This window comes from Mustela erminea, chromosome 13 (genome assembly GCF_009829155.1).
Source record: "Mustela erminea isolate mMusErm1 chromosome 13, mMusErm1.Pri, whole genome shotgun sequence".
Taxonomy (NCBI): Eukaryota; Metazoa; Chordata; class Mammalia; order Carnivora; family Mustelidae; genus Mustela; species Mustela erminea.
In genome coordinates, this window is record NC_045626.1 from 58,119,752 (window position 1) to 58,127,029 (window position 7,278).

Below are 7,278 nucleotides of genomic sequence, written 5' to 3' on the forward strand. Positions count from 1 at the left end.
AACAAACACACTACCAAACCCAGTGTCTTTTTTTTTTTTTTTTTTTTTGTATACGTTCTTTCTTGAAGTAGTTAGCATCCTGTGGCTAACCCGGGTTGGTCTGATATTTACGGTCCAAGAGTGCCCTAACCTTTTTAACTCGCTGTCTGTTCCTCACTTCGGTAGACTTTGTGCCCGTTGCTGGTGGCGAGGTTTGCTGTCCTTCTTCCCCACGTAGGTGCTTGCTGCTGAGGGAGCATGTGATCGTGCGGCCCAGCTGCCTGCGATCGGGGCTGCGGCTTCTTCTGTGAGTGATGGCCGGCTTCAGTGCAAAGTGCCCTTCGAAACGAAGCACAGGTCAGTCAGCCCAACTTGGCAAAAGAAGAGGTCGGTTATTACCAAGTCACTTACTTTAGGGGCTGACAGGGGTCTGTCAGGCAGATTAACTAGCGTGGATTGGGCGAGTCCTGATGAAGATTCCATTGCCTGGAGCCTCGAAGCTATAACTACGTTGTGGTTGCTGACATGGGGCTTAACATAAGTGACCCTGTGTTGGGCCTCTTGTTTCTAACACTAACCCCCACTTTTGATGAGACTCTCAGCCTTGAGAGATGGGATCAAAACTTAAGGCATTCGCGCTCCTCTCTGCTCCCATTCTGGTGGTCTTGCAGTTTTCACCCAGTGTTGGGTTCACATTCTTTAATTTGGTCATTCTCTGTTCCTTTTCTGATGCTGTATTCTTAGGGAGATCATTTGCATCCTGCTAAGTGGCAGCATACATGGATTTAAAGCTTCTGAGAGATTCAGACCAGGGAGTTATTAGGCCTATAAACAGGATAAATCCCAGTGTCTGGAGTGTGCTCCAGAGCCATGGTCCCTAAGACCCACATCAGTCAACAGAGACCCTGTTTGAAGGAGTCGCTTACGCCAACTGGTGTGTTCACAGATCTTAGCTGAGTCTCCATGTGGCGCACAGGTGTCTCCAAGTGCAGCAAGTGGCACCGGCCATAGCACAGACACCTCCTTGCTCAGGTAACCAAGGGCCTTCCTGGTATCAGGAATCTCTCTGGTGGGAGAGCTGAGGGTCTGCTTGCCGCTGTGGGGCAGCTGTTGCTCTAGCAGCAGATTCTTCAGGACCTTCAGGGGCTGAGGAGACGTTCTGATCACCGCATTTGCACTCATGCTTAGCCAGGTGAAGAGCGGAATCTGTTGAAGGAAGTGAATCTGGAATCACGAAGGCTTCCTGGGAAATCTGGTTTGCATCTGTGGCTTGGGGCCAGGCAGCTGACAGCCATGGAGGCCAGTAAAATTTCAGGACCTGTGGACTGCATGGGTGGTTGTATTCTGGGTAGCTTCTTGTATGTTTCTTGGTTCCAAGCCTGCATGCAAGATTCCCCAGGTTTGGGGTTGTTAGCTGGAGAGAGAGGGATCGACCCGAGGGTTAGGGGAGCCTGACAGGACTAAGAGAGGGCCGAACTTGTTCCAAAGAAGCCAAGGGATTGGAAATCAGAGAGAAGCTTGTAATAGACAAAACTATGGGATCACCAGCATTGTAACAAATCCAACAGATGTTTAGATGCTGATGACCTGCTTGAGGTATGTGAACAAGGTAGTTTATGGGCCAGAGGCAAGGCAAAGGTGAACAGAAGAATCCTAAAGACCTTCATGGTGTAAGACTTGTAAGACTTAGGGAAAGGATGGTCAGAGAAAGAAGGAATAGAAAGAAACATTCTTGGCCCCACGTCTTAGGAGAAAGCTGTCTACCTCAATGTTGGCTGCTTTTTTTCATGGTCTCTCTCCTTTTAAGATCTCCGGCCATTTGCGCAGGCCTAGATGTCAGGTGGAACCATCTTCAGTGTGAAATCTCCACCCAGGGTTTAATACCTTGTAACTCGGCAGCAGCGTCAGTAGTCAAGAGTACTTGGTGGGGTCCTTTCCACGAATCTCACTTTTACAAAAGCATCAGGGTAAAGCAACTGTCTGTAAACAATAAGACTTTAAAAATGCCCATGGGTAATAATTTGATGAGTTCTTCATAGAAGGAAATGTAGTTATTTCATCATTTAAGGTAATTGGACAATAAGAATTTTGACAAATATCTAGAAATTGCAATTTCTGGATTACTTGTTAGTAATATATATCCATACATATATAACATAAGGGTTATTTATTTGACAGAGCGAGTGAGCAGTAGGGGGAGCAGCAGGCAGAGGGAGAGGGAGAGAGAGAAGCAGCCTCCCCCCTGAGCAGGGAGCCTGATGCGGGGGCTCGATGCAGGACCCTGGGGTCATGACCTGAGGTGAAGGCAGATGCCCAACTGACTGAGCCACCCAGGTGCCCCATCATATAGCCGAAGGTTTACTGTACACATATAATCTAAGCATTTAACAATGCCTCCCACATATTTTAACATGTTAAATTAATGAAAGACAGCCTTTGAGATTTTCCACGGGCCCTCTGGGAAATCTTGAAGTTAGTTTGAGGTGAAAAAAAAAAAACCAACGACAACAAAAAACTATTGAGAATTTTAAGAAAATGTCAAAAGTTTTAAACGTTTGATTAAATAGGATGACAGGTAATTACGAAATAATTATCTAGTGCAAGTCACAATAGAAGAGATACTGGGGTAAATATAGGCGGTTATATAGTTGTGAACAGAAAACTCTCAATATCGTGAAGACTGGGTTTTCTTAAATAATTGGATACCTGATAAAAACAGTGTAAAGCGAGTAAGTAATATGGGGAAGAAGAACATCGTTGCTATCCAAAGTTTAAACAAAACAAAAAAAGACCAAAAAACCCACAAAACCACCTTTGCAATTTCTTCTTAGGAGCAGAGCAATCATCTAAGAAAACTTTGTCCTTTCAACAGAGAGAAAACAAAATTCTGATTTTTGTATCTGTATATTTTTGATACTAATTTTTTTTCCTAAAACACATTTTTAATGCATTTATATTCCAATATAGATTCAATCTTTATTCTTTAATCTATATTCTGTCTTTAATCTATATTCCAGTCTCAGCCAGCTTCACTACACTTAAATTACTTTCCCAAGATTCCTTATCCACAAATTTTCTACAAGTTTTTTCTGTCCAGATTTTGTCCTGGGTTTTCTCCTTAATTGTGGAAAATTTAGCCAATCCTTTTACTTTCCTTATCTACTTTCCATACACAGGTGTTTCCTTTCACCCCCCCCCCCCCAACTTTGAGAGAGAGTGGGGGGCGGGGAGAATGGGAGGGTAGAGGGAGAGAGGTTGTGGGGCAGAATCTTAAGCAGGCTCAACAAGGCAGGGCTCGATCTCACAGCCCTTAGATCATGACCTAAGCAGAAATCAAGAATCTGGTGCTTAATAACTGATTGAGCCACCCAGGTGCCCCCACCCTTATTATTTCTAAGAAGCTTTTGTCACTACACATTGATTAAAATTTGTCACCTTCACGATCCTTCATTCCTAGTGAAAACAGAGAAGTAAACAATTGTAGACTCCTAAACTAGGAGTCCGTGGATTGGCAGATTTATAGACACATTTTCATGGTTCCCAAAAGCATATTCTTCCTCTCAGTAAATTTTCCAACCTAGCACAAAATGTGTTTACCGATAGAGCCAAATGTCTTTATTTCCTCTATAAAAGGAAGGCAAAAGTGGTAAACCTTTGTTCAGTAATTAATGTTTCAGTTTTTTTTTTTTAAGGATTTGAGGGGCACCTGGGTGGCTCAAGTCATGAGCCCAGGCTCCTGGGATCAAGCCCCACATCAGGCTCCCTGGTCAGCGGGAAGCCTGCTTCTCCCTCTCCTACTCCCTCTGCTTGTGTTTCCTCTCTGGCTGGCTATCTCTCTGTCAAATAAATAAAATCTTAAAAAGCATTTATTTGAGAGCGAGCGAGCACGTGCAGGGGCTGGGGTTGAGGAGGAAGGAGAGAGAACCTATCAAGCAGCCTCCCACTGAATGGGGATCCCCCACTTGGGGCTCGATCCCATAACCCTGAAATCACGACCTGAGCCGAAACCAAAAGTCAGATGCTCAACTGACTGAGCCACCCAGGTCCCCCAGTGTTTCAGTATTCTTATTTGGAAACTGATCTAGATATTCCATGAATATCCATTGTTTATCTCAGTATAACTTTAAGGTTTCAAGTTACCAAAAATATTTTGAAAACTATTTTTAAGTAGACATACCAAAAAGCATAATTGTTGGTGAAAAGTTCATTTATAAACTTTAATTTACATCTATTTAATTCACTTGTTCTTAACAATTTAGGCTGGTTGTGAAAATTTCACGATATTAAACTGCTAACCACCATCCTACCTTTCTTGCTGACAAATTCTGTAACAGAGACATGAGCTTATTTGATTTTTAGTAAACTAAGGTAGAATAAAAGTTTTATGTTCACATTATATTTAATGTTAATAACTCTGAAGACATGCCTGTTTTAATTAAACCAACAAACTTAAACTAGATTTTATTTACTTAAGATTATCCTAGATCACATGAGCTTGAATAACATTTTGGTTAGTTTCTGTGTTCTGAGAATATACCTGATTTATGTAACACTTGTCCTTAAGCCAAGTAGAGCTCCGTACAAATTAATTTGGGCAACATCATCTGGAGCTAAAAAAAAAAAATCACATTTATAAGGTATATACACTGACATGCCTAAACCTGCAGACACTGGTCTTGGAGCTTTAAGATTTCAGCTCTAAGATAGTTATAATAGTGCAGAACTCACTAGTTTATGAAAGAACAGTTGGATACAAATTTTGTGTTAGGCAAAATAGAATAAATTAAGGTTACCGGCTCACATGGCTTCTACTTTCCACTAATATTTGTAGAGAAGAATTTAAAGATCTTTTCCCCCGATGAGAATTACACAGAGCAGACCAGGTAGAATTCTTCCATCTCAGAAGACGGAGAGAAAGAACGCAACTTCCGCCAAGAAGGACTTTTGTTCTCAGATCTGAGATGAACGGGGTGGGGGGCGGTTTGGGGGTTCGTGAAGATGGCAGGAAGAGCTTTAGATGGTTTTAGAACCACGTTTCTATTCTTGTGGAGACTCATTTTGTAAGACAAACAGAGTTGTTTTTATTTACTGTTAAAAGTTTGTTTTTGGTAATCTCTACACCCATTGTGGAGCTTTAGCCCATGACCCTGACTGAGCCAGCTGGGCACCCCAAGTATAGTTGTTTTTACCCTTCAAAGAACTGGGTTGCAACCTGAATGATGCCAAGAGGCTGACCCAGCCATCCAAGTCCATCATCTTCAGTTTGCTGCTTTTCTATCATGGAGATGATCTTCAACTAAGATGGAAATCAGAACATTCCTACATTCTAGATTTCAGGCTGTGTGTCTTTGGAATGTTTTAGTAAATCCTTCCACAAAGACTTCAGAATCTTGTTCTTTCCTTTGGGACACAGAGGAATTTTTTTAGGCCTTCTCCCCAAAACTAAAATAAAACTATCAGGCTCTGAATATCAATGTCCAGTTTGGCCAAATTCTGGCTGTTGAGCTAATTAAAAAAAAAAAAAAAAAAACTTTCATCTAGCTTATTGGGTTTCAGCTGAGACTAATGGTAAATATTCTTGTCCGTACTGAGCAACCCCGTGGACACAAGGTGTCCCCAAAGAACGTGCAAAAGATACTATCATCTGATTATCCAGAGCCACTCAAGATACTCAAAGAGCCAAGTCCCTGAGAGCTGGCGACAGTTGTCTGGAAGGGAGAGTGCAATCCACATTTCTATCTGGCCATATTCTGGGGTCCCCAGCCTGGCAGCTGACAAGCCAAGTTCTGTGGACACCAAATGAGACCAACAATAAAGCAATATAACTGCACAGGAGAGAAAGGACCGACACCCAGGGGTAACCGGAAACAAGTTCCAAGTTCTAATTCAAAGCTCTAATTCGTAACAAAGGCTTTTTGCCTGCCATTCTGAATGTGGAGAGGAAGGGACAAGGTCACACCATTGCCTCCTCTGTTGACCAAGCACCACAGAGGTATGGAGAGCTGACCCTGGTAAAATTCTCACAGTTTGCGGGCTCTTGCCAGTTTTCCCAGGAGCCCATCTGCAGGTCCCAGAGTGGGAGGGGTGTCCCAGTAGGTTTCTTCCGGGTCCCCAGAAGCCGTAGAGGAGGAAGAACAAAATTTCCCTCTTACTTTTAATAGGGAGCTGATGGCTAGGACCCATTTTTCTCTAGGCATCTCATAAATGGATAAGCTTATTAGGTTTAAAGTTGTCTACCGTAGGGATGCCTGGGTGGCTCTGTTGGTTGAGTGTCTGCCTTCGCTAATGATCTCAGGATCCTCGGATTGAGCCCCACATCAGCTGGGCTCTCTGCTCAGCGGAGAGCCTGCTTCTCTCTCTGCCTGCCGCTCTGCCAGCTTGTGCGCATGCTCTGTCAGATAAATCTTGGAAAAAAAAAAAAAAGTCCACTGTAGCCACTGTACTCGAGATTATGCTTGGTAAGGTAAACCTGCTTGTTCAGCCTTGTAATAAAATTTGAAATCTGAGGCCTCATACTGGACCCAGTCCAGCTAGCTTAGATCTAGTCTGACCCCAGACCCAGTCTGGTTTCTACCTTGGGCCCAATCCAGTTTTCAGGTCGGACCCAGTTAAATCTGGACTCATTCTGGTTTTTCAGTCAGGCTCAGTCTGGGAAAATCGTGCTCAAATCAAGTCTCAAGGCTCCTGATACAAAAGCTGCAAGGCTTTCTCCAAGAAGGAGCGACCCACCGCCTCCAGCGGCCACAGCAGCGCAAGCAAAGCTCTAGGGGGCTCGGTGGGCGCCTGTGCCTCGTGGCTCACTGGTCCTGCGCGCTGCCGGGTGTCTCTGTCTGAGCATGTTACAAATTTTAAGTTTGAGCAAAGATGGATTCGAAACAGGCAGTATCTCATCTAGCAGCTAGAAAGGAGTTCAAGGAGCGGTACAAAATGAAAGGATTATAGGCAGAAGGGAGCAGGGACAGAGAAGTTAGAACTGGCAAAAAGCAGGTTGGTTACTGCGGAGCTGCTTTCATCAAGGGGATGGCCTGGGTCGCTTACCTCCCAGTGCTGGTCAGGCAGTTCCTGACGGGACTGGTTTCAAATCCATTTCCTGGAGAGCTGAAACTAAGCTGAGTCTTCGTTTGGTGACAGGGGTATTAGCGTAAGTGACTCCATTTTGGGCCTGTTGTCTTGTTTTTAACAACAGGGGGCTGAGGCTCGAAGCCACGGCATGGCACACAGCTGGCTGTTGGCCTCTCCGGTCACCAGGCCTCCCCAACACTGAGAGGGACTGAAGTGGCCTCTGCGGGCACCCTGGGC